Below are 19,166 nucleotides of genomic sequence, written 5' to 3'. Positions count from 1 at the left end.
AAGTAGTGCATCGAATCCACATATCAAAAACCAAATTAGCGCGAATGTATCCTGATGTCGACCCTACATGTGATAAATGTAAAGGCGCACCTGCCTCACTCTACCACATGTATTGGACATGTCCCTCTTTAGGTAACTTTTGGACATGTTTTCCATGCGTTATCAGATATCCTCCATCATCGAATTGAGCCCAATCCCTTGACTAGTATTTTTGGCATTGCTCCAGATTTGAACTTACATAAAGCTATGCTCAACTTTCTTGCTTTTGCCTCTTTACTAGCCCGACGAGCTATTTCACTTAAGTGGAAGGACCCAGCTCCTCCTTGCTGTTCACATTGGCTCAGAGAAAATGATATCCTGCATGAATCTAGAGAAGATTAGATACACTATTCGGGGATCAGAAAACAAATTCTACAGAATATGGCGCCCCTTCTTGGTATTTTATGAAAAACCTTCAACAATAATTTTTGAGGAAAGCTGATATTGTTGGGAAGAGGAGAGTCTAATCTTTAATTTGGTGTATAAAGGCAAAATTAAGCAACATTTTTCGACTTGTCAGCGCCAGTGTACCAGGCAATGTATGAGTTCTTACCCCTTTTGCAAAATAACTTCCGCAAAATCCCACCCCCCCAACCGAACTCCACTCCCCGCCCGCTCTCCGCTTCCCCAACGGGCGCTGACCTTCGGGGACGTGTGCATTTATCAGACCCGTGGTGCCCCGGCTGCTTTGGTGACACTAGATGACCTCGAACTGATCGCTGGCCCTCGTGGTGGCGACGTCTCATTCGAATGTCTGCCCTATCAACTTTCAATGGTACTTTTTGTGCCTACAATGACCACAGGTAACAGGGATTCAGGGTTCGATTCCAGAGAGGGAGCCTGAGATCAATTATTATTAAATTATTGATGACCATATACGACAAAGAATGACATAATGTGCCACACTCACGGCTGATGAAGGGCTGGATGCTGAGGGTCAATGAATTGTGTGAGATGTGTCTAATCTGTTGGTTATTATTTTTGTTCATTATCATATGTAAACAAATGTAGGCAAGATTTTTAAAATATATTTTGCATTGAAGAAATAATTGTCTGCATTCAGATTGAGCTCTATATCATCAAATCAGTAATGATTGGATGACTAATGTGCATAACAAAGACATAAATATTACATAAACCAATCCTTTTAGCCCAGTATTAAGTGGAACATAGTAAATTAAATTAAATGGAAACAGTCAAACACATCTGCAGAAGCATTGACAATTGTATTGATTTAATATACACACATACAAATATTAATAATATGCATTTTCATTAATATTTTATGCCAGTGACAGTATTCGACCAACACTCACAAAGCACTGCTCAATAGCCATGAATCTATGAATGAAATTAAAATATGAAACCTTTATCTGCAGTGTAAAATCACATTGAACACATGAACAACACACAACAATACAATACTTAATCACAGAATGTCAGTGCCTGTGTTGTGCATCAATAGCTCTCACACACTAAAATCACATAGATCAACATGTAAATATGCATCCTCTCAATTATTTCGCATCAGTTTTAGAAACCAGCCAGCATCAAGGTCCACACTTTCCTGACACACACACACACACACACATTTTTTTACAAACACGCATCCAAACATGCTGCAGAAATGCACAATTCCCCATGCTCTCAGTGACACACAATGCAACAATTAGTTTGCAAAAATGTACCCACTTCCCGGTGATGGTAAAGTAGTTGACTACAGCTGCTCTACAGTGTTTTCCATTTTCATTATTTTATTTTCATCCTACTACATTTATTTTATAATGCTTGTGCTGTTAAGATTTCACACTATGTACTTACTGACACATAGACTTATATTTTGTTGATGCTTATGTACATATCTACATACTTAATTTAACACTTCATAGCATATTTAATTAATTCCCTCAAGCATATCACACATTATCTAATGGATCTGAAATCCTTGATTGATTTTCTTCATTTGGTCAAGAGACTAACCGCAGTCTCAGACAGGGATCACTTGCAGCTATCAGTGCAACATGTGTATAGTAGCCGCCTAGCTCAGGATTTGTGTATGCTCCGCAGTGATGTGCATCATATAGAAGTCAACCTGATAAACCCCCAGGGGCCGCCATGTTGTGCAGTTATAAAAATTGCCATGGAAACGGTTGCTTCTTAAAAATCTTCTTTGATAATTGATGTGGCGGCAACCATCAAAGGGATTGCTGGCCTGAATCCTTATCAAATCCAATCAAAGAACCAGAAACTCTAGACATTAAAGGATATTTCTTTGGTCCTCTGAACTACCAAACATAAATAACAAGTTCCCTTGCTTCAAGTTATTAGCTTGTGAAAATAATAGACCGTCAACTGAGAAGACCACAGTCCTCATTAGTGAAGACAACAATCCTGCCTACGGAGACAACCGCTGATTTGTTCATTAAATATTCATCAAGAAGACACTGCTCTCATAACTACAAATCCCCCTTTACCAAAATGGACATCCTGGTAAGAATTATTTTTTTTTAGAAATGTATGTTCAGGTTGTGTTGAGTGGACTTTTAATAATTAATTCCATGTTTCTATTTCAGAATTCAGAATCAGAATCAGAATTCTTTTATTTGCCAGGTATGTTTGCACATACAGGAAATTGCCTTGGTGTAATTGGTGCACTACTTATGTACATAAAACAACAATGTAGAAAAACAACAATATATAAGAAATTGTATAAAATAAAATAGAATAAAATAAAATAAAATAAAGTAAAGTATATACATATATGCAGTAACAGAGTAGTAATAAATTATAAATTATGTGCAGGTGGTGGGGTGTGGTGGGGTAGAGTCAGTGCGGTGCAGAGTCAGTGTGATGCAGGGGGCTTGTTTGTGAGCCCCACTGCCACGGGGAAAAAACTGTTCAGATGGCGAGAGGTTTTAGTCCTGATGGCCCGAAACCTTTTTCCGGAGGGAAGTCTCTGGAACAGGTGGTGACCGGGATGTGAGGGATCAGCAATGATCTTGCCTGCTCTCCTACTGGTCCTGGAGTGGAACAGGTCTAGGAGGGCCGGCAGGTCACAGCCGATGACCTTCTCAGCTGACCTTATGATCCGCTGCAGTCTGCCCTTGTCCTTGGCAGTGGAGGCAGCGAACCAGACGGTGATTGATGAGGTGAGGATGGACTCAATGATGGCTGTGTAGAATTCAACCATCACTTTCTGCGGCATTTTGAATTTCCTCAGTTGCCGCAGGAAGAACATCCTCTGCTGGGCCTTCTTGGTGATGGAGGTGATGTTCTCCGCCCACCTCAAGTCCTGTGCAATGATGGTCCCCAGGAATCTGAAGGACTCCACTGTTTTAACTGGGGAGTTGCACAGGCTGAGGGGGGCAGTTTGGGCTGGGCTCCTCCTGAAGTCTGCCACCATCTCTACAGTTTTTAGAGCGTTCAGCTCCAGGTGGTTCTGGCTGCACCAGGAAGCCAGGCTGTTAACTTCCTCTCTGTAGGCGGCTTCGTCCCCATTGGTGATTAATCCGATGAGGGTCGTGTCATCTGCAAACTTCAGGAGTTTGACAGAGGGATGGCTGGAGGTGCAGTTGTTGGTGTAGAGGGAGAACAGTAGAGGGGAGAGCACACAACCTTGTGGGGCTCCAGTGCTGATGGTCCGTGACTCAGAGACAAGCTTGCCCAGCCTCACGCGCTGCTTCCTGTCAGTCAGGAAGTTAGAGATCCACCTACAGGTGGGCTCAGGCACGCTCAGCTGTGTCAGCTTGTCACGGAGAAGAGCTGGGGCGATGGTGTTGAATGCGGAGCTGAAGTCCACAAACAGGATCCTGGCGTAGGTGCTGGGGGAGTCGAGGTGCTGGAGGATGAAGTGGAGTCCCATGTTGACTGCGTCGTCTACGGAACTGTTGGCTCTGTAGGCAAACTGCAGTGGGTCGAGGAGGTGGTTGGTTATTGTCTTGAGGTGGGTCAGCATGAGGCGCTCAAAGGTCTTCATTACTACAGAGGTCAGGGCGACAGGTCTGTAGTCATTAAGGCCTGTGATCCTCTGCTTCTTTGGAACGGGGATGATGGTGGATGTTTTGAGACAGGCGGGTACAGCACATTCAGCCAGTGAGGTGTTAAAGATGTCCGTGAACACTGGCGAAAGCTGGTCTGCACAGTGCCTCAGTGTGGAGGTGGAGACAGCGTCGGGTCCAGGTGCCTTGCGGGGGTTCAACTTCTTCAGAAGCTTGTTTACATCTCTCTCCTGAATAGAGAGAGGTGTGAGCGGGGGGAGGGGGGTTGAGTCTTCGTCCAGGCTGGGGTGAAGAGGTGTAATAGCTGTGTGGGGGGGCTGGGAGTCTGGGTTAGAACTGGTCCATTGTCTTTCAAATCTACAGTAAAAGTCATTCAGTTCGTTTGCAAGTTTCAGGTCTTCCACAGAGTGGGGGGATTTGGTTTTGCAGCCGGTGATCACTCGCAGCCCCTTCCAGACTGACGAGGAGTCGTTGGCTGCAAACTGTTGTTCCAGCTTCTTTGAGTACTGTCGTTTGGCCTCCTTAATCTCCTTGCCAAACGAGTATTTTGCCAGTCTGAAACTATCCATGTCCCCACTCTTGAAGGCCGCCTCCTTCTCCAAACGAAGCTGTTTGAGTTTTGCAGTGAACCAGGGCTTGTCGTTGTTATAGCTCACCCTGGTGCGTGTTGGGATACATCTGTCTTCACAGAAGCTGATGTATGACGTCACTGCATCTGTGTATTCATCAAGGCTGTTGGAAGCAGTTCTAAAAATGTCCCAGTCAGTGTTATCCAGGCAATCACGCAGCTCCTCCACAGCTTCTCTGTTGCTCCAATTCTTGGATCTCAGCACAGCAGGTTTAGAAAGTTTGAGTTTCTGCCTGTAGGCTGGGATCAGGTGAATAAGAGCGTGGTCGGACAGGCCCAGAGCAGCGCGGGTAACTGCATGATACGCCTTGGTGATGGTGCTGTAGCAGTGATCAAGAGTGTTCTCCCCCCTGGTCGGGCATTTGATCAACTGTTTGTATTTCGGGAGTTCCTGAGATAAGTTCCCCTTATTAAAGTCCCCGAGGACAATAACAGGGGAATAAGTGTTCTCTCTCCTCCTCTCCACCCCCAGTACCTGCTCCGCGAGTTGTCGTTGTGCTTCGCGCACGTCAGCTTGCGGGGGGATGTACACGCCGGCCAGGGTGAAAGAGGTGAACTCACGGGGAGAGTAGAACGGTCGGCAGGTAATGAAAAAAGTTTCCAGGTCCGGAGAACAGGACTGTAAAATGACTTTCACGTCGCTGCACCAGCCCTGGTTTATATAAAAACAAACGCCTTTTGCCTTGTGTGAGAGGATCGGGTCGCGGTCCGCGCGTAACAGCTGGAAGCCGGTCAGCTGTGCGGCGGAGTCCGGTGTGGCTTCAGTCAACCACGATTCCGTGAAACACAAGACAGAAGTAAGGGAAAAGTCTCTATTTGTCCGGATGAGGAGGCGCAGTTCGTCCATCTTATTGCACAGCGAGCGGACATTGGAGAGGAGGATGCTCGGGAGAGGTGAGCGTAATCCCCGCTCCCTGAAGCGCACCAGGGCCCCAGCGCGCTTCCCTCGTCGTCTCAGCCGAAGTCTCACTGCGTGTCCGAGGACCACCGCACCTTTGATGAGTAAGTCCACTAAATCCACGGAAGAGGCGATAAAGTTGGGACATAAATTGGATGGTGTTGTGTCCCTGATGGAAAGAAGCTCGTCCATCGTGAAAGTAATCCGTGTAGGGTCGCAGTAAACAGAATTAAATACTAAAAACAAACACAAAAGTGCGCACCAACACACCGAGGCGACCGTTCGTGGCGCCATCTTGGTGTCAAATTTTTCAGGCATGTGGAACAATGCAGTCTGAGATTAAGGCTCTGAAAGAGAAGCTCAAACTGAATGATGAGCTTCTGATAAGGGAGCAGGAGAAAATGACAGCTCGCTCTAAAGCCCACATTGGTGTCCTGGCTGAACTAGCTGTACAGAGCAACAAGGTGAAGGCTCTGGAAGAGAAGCTCAAACAGAACGATGAGCTTCTGATGAGGGAGAAGGAGAAAATGACAGCTCACTCTAAAGCCCACAATGGCAAACTGGCTGAACTGGCTGTACAGAGCAACAAGGTGAAGGCTCTGGAAGAGAAGCTCAAACAGAACGATGAGCTTCTGATGAGGGAGAAGGAGAAAATGACAGCTCACTCTAAAGCCCACAATGGATAACTGGCTGAACTGGCTGTACAGAGCAACAAGGTGAAGGCTCTGGAAGAGAAGCTCAAACAGAACGATGAGCTTCTGATTAGGGAGAAGGAGAAAATGACAGCTCACTCTAAAGCCCACAATGGCAAACTGGCAGTACAAAGCAACAAGGTGAAGGCTCTGGAAGAGATCAATGTGGCTCTGAAGGAGAAGGTGGCCCTTTTGAAAAGGGATTTGAGCAGGCTTGAGCTTGTGGTGACAGAGATGGAGGAAAGGCAAGCTCACAGCCAAAAGATTGACTCCATGGACAAGGAGACTCAAACCAGCGATCTGCTTCAGGATGAGAATAATGCTCTTCAAGAAGAGCTGATGAAGCTCAGAGCTTCTTATCATGAGGTCTGTCTGAATCAGACTACCAACCAGGAGAAGTTCGACACTGAGCTCCAGGAGGAGAAGCAGGAAAAGAACATTCTCCAAGAAGAGCTGATGAAGCTCAGAGATTCTTATCATGAGGTCTGTCAAAATCAGACTACCAACCAGGAGAAGTTCAACACTGAGCTCCAGGAGAAGAAGGTTCTCCAAGAAGAGCTGATGAAGCTCAAAGCTTCTTACAATGTGGTCTGTGTGGCGTTCGACCACGCCACCGGGTTCCCCTCACGACAGCCAGAGACGAACCAGTCCAACCATTGTGGGTTTAGCAACATCTTTTTATTAAGGTCCAACTGAAACTTACAACACATGTAACTTAAACGGTCCAGCACTACCTGCTGGACCTCTCAGCTTCACCCAGTGTTCTCCGTGTTCTTTTTGTGCCTTCTCGAGTCTCAGTGTTCTCAGAGCCTTCCTCGAGGCAGCTCTGCTGCCTCCTTTTAAAGTCTGAGGATCAATCAGCTAACAGCTCTCACCTGTGCTGATTGATCCTCAGTGGTGCAGGTGAAGGTGCTCTCTCCGCCCCTTCACCTCCACATACCCCCACTGTCAAATTCAGGCCCGGGAGCTATCCGGCCTGAACTACTCCCCCCCCTCCCATCCGGCCAGGGGAGGAACCCAGCCCACCGACTGAGGCGCTCCGGGGGTCGAGCAGGTGGGCGTCGCGGGACGCGGCATCCCTCAGGCGGCCTGGAAGGTGGGCGCCGCCGCACGGGCACCTTGGACCCCGGAGCAGGTGGGCGCCGCCGCACGGGCACCTTGGACCCCGGAGCAGGTGGGCGCCGCCGCACGGGCACCTTGGACCCCTCAGCAGGTGGGCGCCGCCGCACGGGCACCTTGGACCCCTCAGCAGGTGGGCGCCGCCGCACGGGCACCTTGGACCCCTCAGCAGGTGGGCGCCGCCGCACGGGCACCTTGGACCCCTCAGCAGGTGGGCGCCGCCGCACGGGCACCTTGGACCCCGGAGCAGGTGGGCGCCGCCGCACGGGCACCTTGGAACCCGGAACAGTGGCGCGCCGCCGTCCGGGAGACCCCGCCGACCTCGGCACCGGGACCGGAGGCGTCCGCTTCTCCGCTGACCTCGGCGCAGGAAGAGGAGCAGGACTCGGAGGTGTCGGCTTCCCCGCCGACCTCGGCACCGGGACCGGAGGCGTCCGCTTCTCCGCTGACACGGGAACAGGAAGAGGAGTCGGCCCGGGAGGTGTCGGCTTCCCCGCCGACCTCGGCACCGGGACCGGAGGCGTCAGCTTCTCCGCTGATACGGGAACAGGAAGAGGAGTCGGCCCGGGAGGTGTCGGCTTCCCCGCCGACCTCGGCACCGGGACCGGAGGCGTCAGCTTCTCCGCTGACACGGGAACAGGAAGAGGAGTCGGCCCGGGAGGTGTCGGCTTCACCGCCGACCGAGGCACCGGAACCGGAGGTCTCGGCTTCCCCGCCGACCTCAGCGCTGGAACCGGAGGCGTCAGCTTCCCCGCTGACCCTGGAGCCGGACCCATCGGCTTCACCGCCGATCGGGGACCAGCGCTCCCCGCCCTCTCCAGCTCGGTGCCGCAGGTGAGGCGCTCAAGCCTCATCCTCTCCGTCTGCCTCAGGAGCTCCTCCGTCTGCCTCTGCGTCTGCCTCAGGATCTCCATCGTCTCGGCCCACTCCCTGTCTCTGGCTGTGTGAGGTCCCTGTTCAGGCGCCAGTGTGGCGTTCGACCACGCCACCGGGTTCCCCTCACGACAGCCAGAGACGAACCAGTCCAACCAATGTGGGTTTAGCAACATCTTTTTATTAAGGTCCAACTGAAACTTACAACACATGTAACTTAAACGGTCCAGCACTACCTGCTGGACCTCTCAGCTTCACCCAGTGTTCTCCGTGTTCTTTTTGTGCCTTCTCGAGTCTCAGTGTTCTCAGAGCCTTCCTCGAGGCAGCTCTGCTGCCTCCTTTTAAAGTCTGAGGATCAATCAGCTAACAGCTCTCACCTGTGCTGATTGATCCTCAGTGGTGCAGGTGAAGGTGCTCTCTCCGCCCCTTCACCTCCACAGTCTGCCAATGTCATGAAGCTGATGTTTCCAGTCGGGAGCTCAATGGAGAGAGTAAGGATGATGTCACTGAGGAGAAGTCTCTCTCCAGTGTTCTCCCTGAGAAACCAAAGAAGACTTCACTCTGGAAGAGAATCCGCCACGCTCTGGGGTTGAGAAAACCACAGTGTTGGAAGTAGTCAGCAGCGCCCATCCAACAGCACCTGAGCTGACCTTACCCAGTGTTGTAATGTAAAGAAGTACAAATACTTCTTTACATTTCTACTTAAGTAGAAATTTCACATATCTGTCCTTTACTTTGTTATTTTTATTTCTGACAACTTTCACTTTTACTCCACTATATTTCCTAAGTAAAATGTGTACTTTTACTCCAATACATTTCTCCCAACCATCTTCGTTACTCATTACTACAAATTAAAATCAGAAGAAATTTGAGTTGGTGACGTAATGCCGTAAACATTTTGTGGTATATACGTGTGCCTGCAATATATATTATGCCAGTGGGTGGCAGTGTCACTCGATGTACCCCATGAAGAAGAGAGTGACTGTGACTGGTACCTGAATAAGAAAGAGTAAAGTTTGTTCCTCTGAGTTAGCTTGCCTGTTAGCTTCTTTTTTCATATACACTACACAACACATTCATTGTCATGTCAACCGCCAAGCACGAAGAAGAAGAAGTCCCGCTTGTCTGGGTGTTGTGGTGAAAAAGTTCCACTCGTGGTCCAAAAGTCCAAAAATTCAGTCATTTAAAAAAGCAGTAGAAGTCAACTTAAAAGCCGCAGAGTTTTATTGTCGACAACAAAACCTGAGAGCATTCAGTAGCGAGCCGGAGCTGCACCAGAAGACCTCTGACTAACAGTGGTGTTGCTCCGCTTTATCTATCCTTAAGGGCCACAACTGTTACGACCTTCCCCCTGGAAAGTCTCCAAGCACCGGGGTTACTTTGGCCTTGGAGCTGGGACTTTCCCTCTGGAGAGCCCCTACCGTACCATGATGAGTCTCTTTTTCTTTTACACAGTTTTTCTTTCACTTAACACCATTATATCTGTCCAAACCATTTACTATTTTTTAAAAGATATTTGTCTCTGATTTTACACCATTATATTTCATTCTTGTCAGACTGCCTTTAAAAAAAAAAAAAGATTATCATTTCTTCACACAAGTTATACATACACTACATACTGATTGTTACACATAGAGTATATTGTTTGATTCGTTTGATGATTCGTAATATCTGTCTTAAACTTATTGTAATCATTAGCAATTTATGTTATAATCACTCCTCAGTTTGCAGTGCAGATTAAAGGTACATAGTGACATTCATATGTGACACAGTGTAATGAACAGAAATTTTACTACACGGGCATGTCACATTATTGATGCCATCATGGAAGCACTTGCTGCTCTGCTGCTAACGTTAATGCTCCGGTAGCAGATGACGAGCATCTCGACTAAAGTGGCGAACTTGGTGAACTCCGTGGTGGTGATGAAGATAACGTTACACCGGCCGTATTTTCAATAAATATTTTCTTACGTTGGAGTGAAAGATTCTTCCTACCGGATTAAGTGCCTGTTATGCCTACAGAGAGAGACTGAAATATTGGCATTCAAAAACTCCCCGTCCAACCTGAAGAAGCACATGGAGATAGGTTAAATACATTTTCATTCAATGAAGCCATAATGTCATGTTTGGACCTGGTATCTGTGAACCATAGTTGGGCCTACATGTGTAGTCAAAAGCCTGACCACATGTTTCCTTTGCTCTGGAGACAAAGGAGAGCTTCCAGAACTCAGTCTCCCAGGGTGCTTCATCTTCACATATAGGTGGTAAAACTGCTCCTGAAGACAACTCTCAACCACTATTGGTCACTGTGTGCCCCATGACCCATGAGGTCACAAGGCCAATATAAGCCGAGTTTCCTAGCTCTCTTCTCTGTTCTGCCTCTTCCCCTGCTGACCGCTCCTGGTGGAGTAGGTTCTGGCCCTGCTCTCCCAGCCAGGGAGACTTCCTCCCTACACAAGCTCCTCAACTTCCAGCAGGCCTGCCTGGAGCAGACTGCTAAAACCTTCCAAAGGCAGCGACGCGAGAGCCTGCCTAAGAACTTCAGCACAATTGGCCACGACACAAGGTCTGACCAGCAGATGCACAACAGGAGCCACAAACCAACAAGACCACTTCACTCGACTTCAAACAGCACATCCAAAAAGGACCTTTCCCTCTTTTTCATGGACGGGTAACACAACTGGGCTCTATTATTATGCTAGGCTAAGCAAAGGACTGTTTAGTCCTATTTCAATTCCATGTGATGTTTATAAGTTTGAATTGCGTTGTTGTGATATTTGGTAATATGTTATTTGAAAGTTAATGTTAGTTCTGTTATACTGATCAGTTTCTTTGCATGCATCTAACTACTTTCTTTAACCTGGAACCAACACCTCACACACTCATTTCCACAAACTTAACACATACATGTGATCTCAGCCACATGGTCTCACAACTCCATCTTCATTAATGTTGCATAAGTGTGAATTTTACCAATCTCTAAACTGTCAAGAACTCCATATCCTTCCACTTTGCTAGCTATTGATGTGGTAATTTTGGTTATAGTTATTTATTTAATTATTAATCAGAGTTCCAAATTTGTAGTCAGTAAGACTTATTCCTTAAATTGGCTATCTCTTCCCTTCCTTTGAAGGGTGGTGCCCCGATTTATCCTTTATCAGTTTAATATTAATATTTTTAATATTAATATTTAATATTTCTCTGATAGCCACATTTATTGAATGCCCAAAAGCAAACCATTTAATGGTGCCCCGCATGAAGGAAAGTACAAAATCGTACCCTGCGCAAGGGAAAGTACATAATCACAACATTTTTGGTGCTCTGTGTGAGGCAAAGTCATTAATAATAGCATTATTTTTGACTCCTCGTGGAGCACAGCACAACAGTCAACGTCATTTAAGTGATCGCTGCTGATGACGGGCTCTCCATCTCCTCTTTAGTCGCATCCATTTTTTTCGCATAAATATTGATTTATCCTCACCCAAAAGGCAGAGCATATTCTCCAGTCCCTGCAAAGGCTTTGTTCTCACATGTGAACTGGTCCACACACCCCTCCAGCCAGCCACGTCAGATGAAGATTCAGAAAGACTGCATGGAGAGGACACTGTGATGGGAGAATCTCCAAGAGTAGTCACACCACTGGGGCTGTGAGGTGGCCACCTTTTGTGTTTTCCTCCTGTGGATGACTGCTCTTCAGGGTAGGACAATGTCTCTTCCAGGAGTCTTTGGAGCTATTATATATGGATTGTTGGACAGAGCTGGAATTAGTGATACTGTGGCTTAATTGTTCATTTCTTCTTTGTTCCACAGGCACAGCAGCAGTGCAGCACGGCTAATCTCCAAGTGGGACATGATGTTGCAACTTATCACCTAATTAATACTATTTCCAATAATGTGACTATGCCACGGAAATAATTCAGAAAAGAAAGGAGTACGCGGGAATTAAGAAAGTTTTAAAAGAGAGAGAAATCCGTTTCCAAACACAAATGGCCAGAATGAGGATACACTGGGACACTGGCCCGTGGCCATGGCAACAGGTAGGAAACAAAGAGGACACCGCAACACGAGCAAAACATAAACTACAGAAATACCGAGGAATGGACAAATAAAGTATGTAAGTGCATCTAAATGAATAAGTAAGTGAAAGATAACACATGTTAGACACTGAAGACAAATAATCTAAGAGATTGTATATAGGTCTTCAGTCTTCACTGTTAGGACTGATCGGACACTGTATGTGTGAGCTATAATGATCACTTCGTTCCCAAAACACAGGCTCTCTAGTGGTTCCAAGAGTCTGTAAGAGTAGAGCAGGAGGTAGAACATTTAGCTATCAGGCTCCTCTCCTATGGAACCAGCTCCCACTCTGGGTTCGGGAGGCAGACACTGTCCCAGCATTTAAAGTCAAACTAAAAACCTCCCTCTTTGACAAAGCTTATAGTTTTGGCTGGATCAGGTGAGTCCTGAACCATCCCTTAGTTGTGCTGCTATAGGTTTAGACTGCTGGGGGAACTCCCATTATGCACTGAGCACTTCATCACTTCCCTCTGTCTCTCTGTCTCTCTGCCCCCCCACACTTGTTTATTTATTTATTTAGTTATTTTAACATGTCATCATGTCAAAGTGTCACTTTGTCCTCCCATAGTCCCTCTGGCTCTTCTCTCTCTCTCGTTTCAGATAACTCTGGCACCGGGACTGCAGGATAACAACGACTACCATCACCATTGTTATCATTAATTACAATAACTCAGTAATTCATTAATATATATAATCCTGTTGTAGATCACTACATTGTTATTGTTATAGTCAGCCCAATTATTCCTGGTCTCTCTCTCTCCACCTCATCTCTCTCTTCTCTCCCCCCGCTTTCCACCCATCTCTCCTTTCCTCCCCCCTTTCTTTTCTTTCCTCACCCCAACCGGCCGAGGCAGATGACCGCCCACATTGAGCTTGGTTCTGCCAGAGGTTTCTCCCTGTTAATGAGGGAGTTTTTCCTCTTTACAGTCGCCTGTGCTTGCTCATTGTGGGAACTGTTGGGTTTCTTTATGTTAATATTGTTTTAAGGTCTTGACCTTTAAATGTAAAGTGCCTTGAGATAATGTAAATTATGAATTGGCGCTATATAAATAAAATTGAATTGAATTGAATTAATGAGACAGATGCTCAAGAGAATCTGGATAACAAGAATGGACCTCACTAAGGAGGGGCCCCCATATTTCATCTGAATTTCCCCTCAACCCACGGGGGAAACGTGGGGGGCAAGTGCCTACTGTTGTATTCTTAGTTAGATTTTTTTTTTTATTGCTGAGTTGCTGAATGTTCTTTGGGCTATTGTTTGTTCTCATGGTATATAATATATATATATATATATATATATCATGGAGTATAATGCCATTTTCCAAAGCTATAAATGAACAGCATATCATTAGTGTCGTTAAATGTTAATGGGTTAAATAATCCAATTAAAAGGACTAAGATCATTTTGAAAATGAGAAAACTTCAGGCTCAAGTTATCTTCATGCAGGAAACACACCTTTCCCAGGAAGAGCATGAAAAGCTGAAGAAATGTGGTTTTAGAAACACCTATTACAGTACTTGTAAACAAAGGAACAAAAGAGGTGTGGCAATACTTATACAAAACTCAACTAAATTTGAATGTCTAAAAGAAATCAAGGATACAGAAGGACGATATATTATAGTGAAGGGGAAACTACAGGAAGAGATGGTTACGTTAATTAATGTATATGCCCCTCCAGAGAGTACTAAACAATTCTTTAAATCATTATTCCCAGTCATGGCCTTAGAATCTGAAGGTATAGTGATATGTGCTGGTGATTTTAATATGATAATGGATCATAGGGTAGACACAACAAGTATAAAAAGAAATAAGACACATATATCTAAATTTGTAAACATGTCGTTGAAGGAACATGGACTGGTTGATGTATGGCGTGAACTGCATCCGAAGGAAAAAGACTATACACATAACTCTACTTTATATAACACCCCTCGCCCGGGGGGGACACTCAATGTAGAACCGCCACTGCCCTTAAGGAAGGTAGATTGCCACCCTCATGTAATGAAGCAATCATATCTGTAATCCCCAAGAGGGTAAAGACGCAGAATATTGTAACAATTACAGACCCATTTCTATGCTCAATGTAGATTACAACATATACACATCCATTATAGCAAGGAGAGATCATAATTTCATGAAAGAATTAATTGACGAGGACCAAACTGGATTTACTACGGGACGACAAACATTAGCAAACATAAGAAGGACCCTGCAAATAGTAAACTCGATACAAATGAAGGAAACTAAGGCTATATTGCTGAGTCTTGATGGCGAAAAGGCTTTCGCCATTAAATGCAGCAATACAATAAACCAGAATGCTATAGCTAGAATAAAAATGAATGGTAGTCTAACAAAAAGCATAAAGCTACAGAGGGGAACACGCCAAGGATGTTGCCTGTCCCCTCTCCTCTTTGACTTATACATTGAACCTCTGGCACAGGCTATAAGACAGTGTGAGGAAATAAAGGGAATACATATTAAAAAACAAAAACATGTAATAAGTCTGTTTGCAGATGATGTAATAATATATTTAGAAAGACCTGATACAAGCCTAACACATTTAAGTATATAAGGATATACAGAGACCACTCATTATATAAAACAAATGTGAATAAAACACAGATTCTGGCTTTTAATTATACCCCTTCCCAAGAAATTACAAATGCTTATAAATGGAAATGGAAGTCAGAAAGCATAAAATATCTTGGGGTAACCCTAACAAAACAGATAAGCCATCTTCAGAAGATAATTCCAGCCATGTTTTCATTGTGATCAGATTCATATACAAATTAAGAGGATATTGAGAAATGGTCGACCATATCACTGGAGTTCAGTTCAAAGATTGACATTATTAAAATGAACATTTTCCTGAGGCTATTGTATTTCTTCCAATCCCTTACTGTCAAGATACAGTTAGAAAGATTTAAAACCTGGGACAAATTGATATCGAGGTTCATTTGGAGTGGTAAAAAACCAAGAATAAAATATAGCATGCTCCAACTGGCTAAGAATCGGGGGGGTATGGCACTCCCAAATTTAAAGGATTATTATGAGGCAGCACAACTTGGTCAAGTGGTGTGACAAGCATTATAACTCCAAATGGAAAGAGATTGAGATGAGGGTGGCTAGCAAACCAGTGCAATCCCTTTTGGGCAACATTACATTGATAAAAACTACTCAAAGGTTCAATAGATCCAATAACCTCCCACACACTGACTATCTGGGCTGATTTCAATAAAAGGCATAGATTGGAAAAGAAAGTGAGATTGTTGAGCTGGATTGCATATGATGAAAGATTCAAGCCAGACTTGAGTGACCTGACATACAGGAACTGGGAGAGGAAGGGAATCACTGCCATGTGTACAATACTAAAGAATGGAAATGTCTTTTCAGGACCTTAGAGAAATGTATGGATTAAAAAATTAGGATATTTTTTTAGATAACTACAGCTAAGGGATTATATCATAAGGGAAATAGGGAGTGCAAAAATATTAAACGGAGTGATAGATGTACTAATGCGAGTATATAATGGGTCAAAAATCAAGGTGGTATCTGTGTTATATGAAAACCTCAGAGACTGTACGAGTGCTTCAACTGATTACATTAGGGCTAGATGGGAGACGGAGCTGGTCCTGCAGTCAGGCCCCGTGTTCAGCCAGGCAGGGCCTCACAACCAGACACAGGTAAGGTACTAACTATAGGTTAGAGAGCGATTCAGAGGAACTTTATCAATACCTGTATCAAGAAAGATACTTATTAATGGAGGAGGTCGTAATTCATGATTACTCAGAGTAGTGAACCTGACTGAGTATAGAGACGTTTACATTGGTAGAAACCTCCCGTTTGGCACGAAGAAATTCTTCTTTCATTAAATTGTAAAAACTGTGCATGATTGATTTCTTCTGTGGTTGTTTAAAGAATCAGTGGTGTCAGTGATAGTGCTGTGCTTTAGAGTTCTGGGAAACACCACAGGGCAACTACAGGTTACAGATATTATTCATCTTTGGTTCATCATGTTCAGGAGGACAATATTAAGATCAGGACAGAGATTATACAAGGCTGGGTTAGGTATAAATGTGTGTGGTGGTGGTTTTAACTCTCTGACACCAAGGGGACAGATGACACAGAGGATGCAGGTTGTCTTATCTCTTATTTTGTGTCTGTTCTTGTCTCCAGTTCAACAATGTGCCATCAGGGAAGCTGACCAAACACCTGGAGGTGAGGCTGGCTCCTGTTGGATTATTGTAAGTATCGCACACATTAATGCAAACACACACAAACACCTCTGAGCTACTGTTTCTATGTGTCTGATTGTGTTTATGTAGCAAAGGAAAGGGGGTTTACGGGGCTCCAGGAGACAGACTTCCTTTTCCCGTGAACAACCGCCACTCACAGTAAGTCTGCCTGACTAGTTCACAGTCACCTTTTCTGTCATGAATTTATATTTCTTTGATTGAGATGCTTTCATGTTCTTTTCTTTCCTCACAGTTTTAAACATTGGTAATTCATGCTTTCTGTGTTTTTTCTGTTTTTCCACAGAAAGAGAAAATGTGAGAGCTAGCAGGATGATGACATGCCGTATGTCAAGCTTTCGAAGACGGAACAGACACTAAACACTGTTGCTGAGCTCGAAACTCCTGACTGTGCAGTCGTTGACCCCAACGTTGAAAAGAGAGTATGTGTCTTTGCTTTGTAGGTTTGAGACTCTGTGTCACACAAACCTCATCCAGCTGTGTCTATGACCACACTTCTAAAACTGTTCTCTTACTATAATGACATCATGACACATCTATATATCCAGATTTAACTTGTGCAAAACAAGAAAGACACCAGTTCATTGTTGATTATGATACATACCAAATAGATATTAGAAATATAATAAAACAAATGATTTACCGAAATAAAATTAAAATCGCATTTATAAAAATACTATATATACAGTATATATACATACATATACATACATACAGATATACATGCAGATATACATGCATTTATACTTCTGACCAAATGTATTTATGCAAATATTTTAATGACCTATTTTTCTTATAGTAGAGTAGGTTTTAATAATGTGACTTTACTTTTACTTTTGTTAATATAAAGTATTCTGTTACATTTCATCACTGGATGAATAAGAAGTATTTAAGTGGGCAGAGAAGAGACGGGGACTTTGATACTGATTATAAAGGCTCAGTATAGTGTATGACTTGCTTATGGATGAGGCACTGATACAATCCTGAAAACTATTATAACTAACAGGTTGTGGTTTTAACTCTCTGACACCAAGGGGACAGATGACACAGATGATGCAGGTTGTCTTATCTCTTATTTTGTGTCTCTTCTTGTCTCCAGTTCAACAATGTGCCAGCAGTGAAGCTGACCAAACACCTGGAGGTGAGGCTGGCTCCTGTTGGATTATTGTAAGTATCACACACATTAATGCAAACACACACACACCTCTGAGCCTCCGTTTGTATCTGTCTTCTAATGTGTCTGATTGTGTTCATGTAGCAAAGGGAAGGTGATTTACGGGGCTCCAGGTGACAGAGTTCCTTCTCCCTGTCCAGACACAGGAGGCTCTGGAAGAGATGGCAGCTGACACTGTCGCTGCTGTCCAGACACAGGAGGCTCTGGAAGAGATGGCAGCTGACACTGTCGCTGCTGTCCAGACACAGGAGGCTCTGGAAGAGATGGCAGCTGACACTGTCGCTGCTGTCCAGACACAGGAGGCTCTGGAAGAGATGGCAGCTGCCGTTGCTGTCGAGGCACAGGGGGCTCAGGAGAAGATGGCAATGGAATTGAATGCTGCAAGAAAAAGCTCTCTGTCAGCTCTCCTGTTTTCTACTATGGATTATCCAATGCATCTAGTTGAGGACAATCTTCTTCTCCAAAATTCAGTTAAAATAAAAAAAAAAAGATTACAATGGTACTTCAAGCTCCTGAAGTTTGTTACATTCTCCTATTTGTTTTAACCTGTAATGGAAATTACATTTAATTGCATGAGCGGACAATGGTTGACCAAATTGTTAATCTAAAAAGGGTAACCTTAAGGTTTATGATGGTGGCTTAAGAGACACAGAAATTGCCACCACAATATCCAACCAGATGTTTTTTCATTTATCCGACCACCTCTCGTTTATTCGACCGGACATCGTTGCTCCGGTCAGGTTTCTCATTTATCCAATCACATGTTGTATATCCAACCAGATATTTTGTAATTTATCCAGCCACCTTTCGTTTAAAAAAAAAAGAGAAACCTTGGTGAGACAAACAAGGGGTGTTTGGATAAATTTATGAAGTGGGATGATTCAGATCTGTACGGACATTTTAAGGTCCTCATCAGTGCATAAAAGCAGAAGAGATCATTCTGTGCTTGGTTTCTCCTCAGAAACAGATCTCTGTCTGCTCAACAAGCTTTAAGATGATGGAGTACATGACAGTGGTTGTCCGATGGTGCCGTGTGCCACAGCCTCACATCAATTAAGCCACATCAGGTCTTGGTGGTACATGAGCAGGTGGAACTGTACAGAAAATGAGACCCAGCATTTGAGAGTTATTTGCGCTCACCTATCCAGCGCTGGTGTTTGGAGCTATATAGCCAAACTGTTCTCTATGTCGTATGTTGGGGTTGCGATGATGTGAAGATGATGAAGGAATCTCCGATGACACCGTCTTGATTGTATATAAAGGTTTAATACAAAAAGTTCAGCATCAATACAAGCAAAGCAATCTGCCTGGAGAGAGATTCGGGGCCAATGTGAATCTTCTGTCGAGGCAACTTCATCTCCTCGTTTATATAGGAGGATTGTTTGCGTAAACCTAAAGAAAACACATCTGGTTT

The 19,166-nt window shown here is 44.6% G+C and overlaps 1 long non-coding RNA gene across 1 annotated transcript in view; it reads left to right on the top strand.

Moving 5' to 3' along the window:
- The window catches only part of LOC138407816 (uncharacterized), a 33,331-nt gene extending 16,612 nt beyond the window's left edge, over positions 1–16,719 (top strand). The window contains exons 2-3 of the long non-coding RNA XR_011241135.1: positions 16,502–16,569; positions 16,651–16,719. This is a non-coding gene — a long non-coding RNA (uncharacterized lncRNA). The remainder of the gene's footprint in view (positions 1–16,501; positions 16,570–16,650) is intronic.
- The last annotated feature ends 2,447 nt before the right edge of the window (positions 16,720–19,166 follow it).

This window comes from Paralichthys olivaceus, chromosome 5 (genome assembly GCF_024713975.1).
Source record: "Paralichthys olivaceus isolate ysfri-2021 chromosome 5, ASM2471397v2, whole genome shotgun sequence".
Lineage (NCBI taxonomy): Eukaryota > Metazoa > Chordata > Actinopteri > Pleuronectiformes > Paralichthyidae > Paralichthys > Paralichthys olivaceus.
Note: the sequence above shows the minus strand (reverse complement) of the source record. Positions and strands in the feature narration are given on the sequence as shown.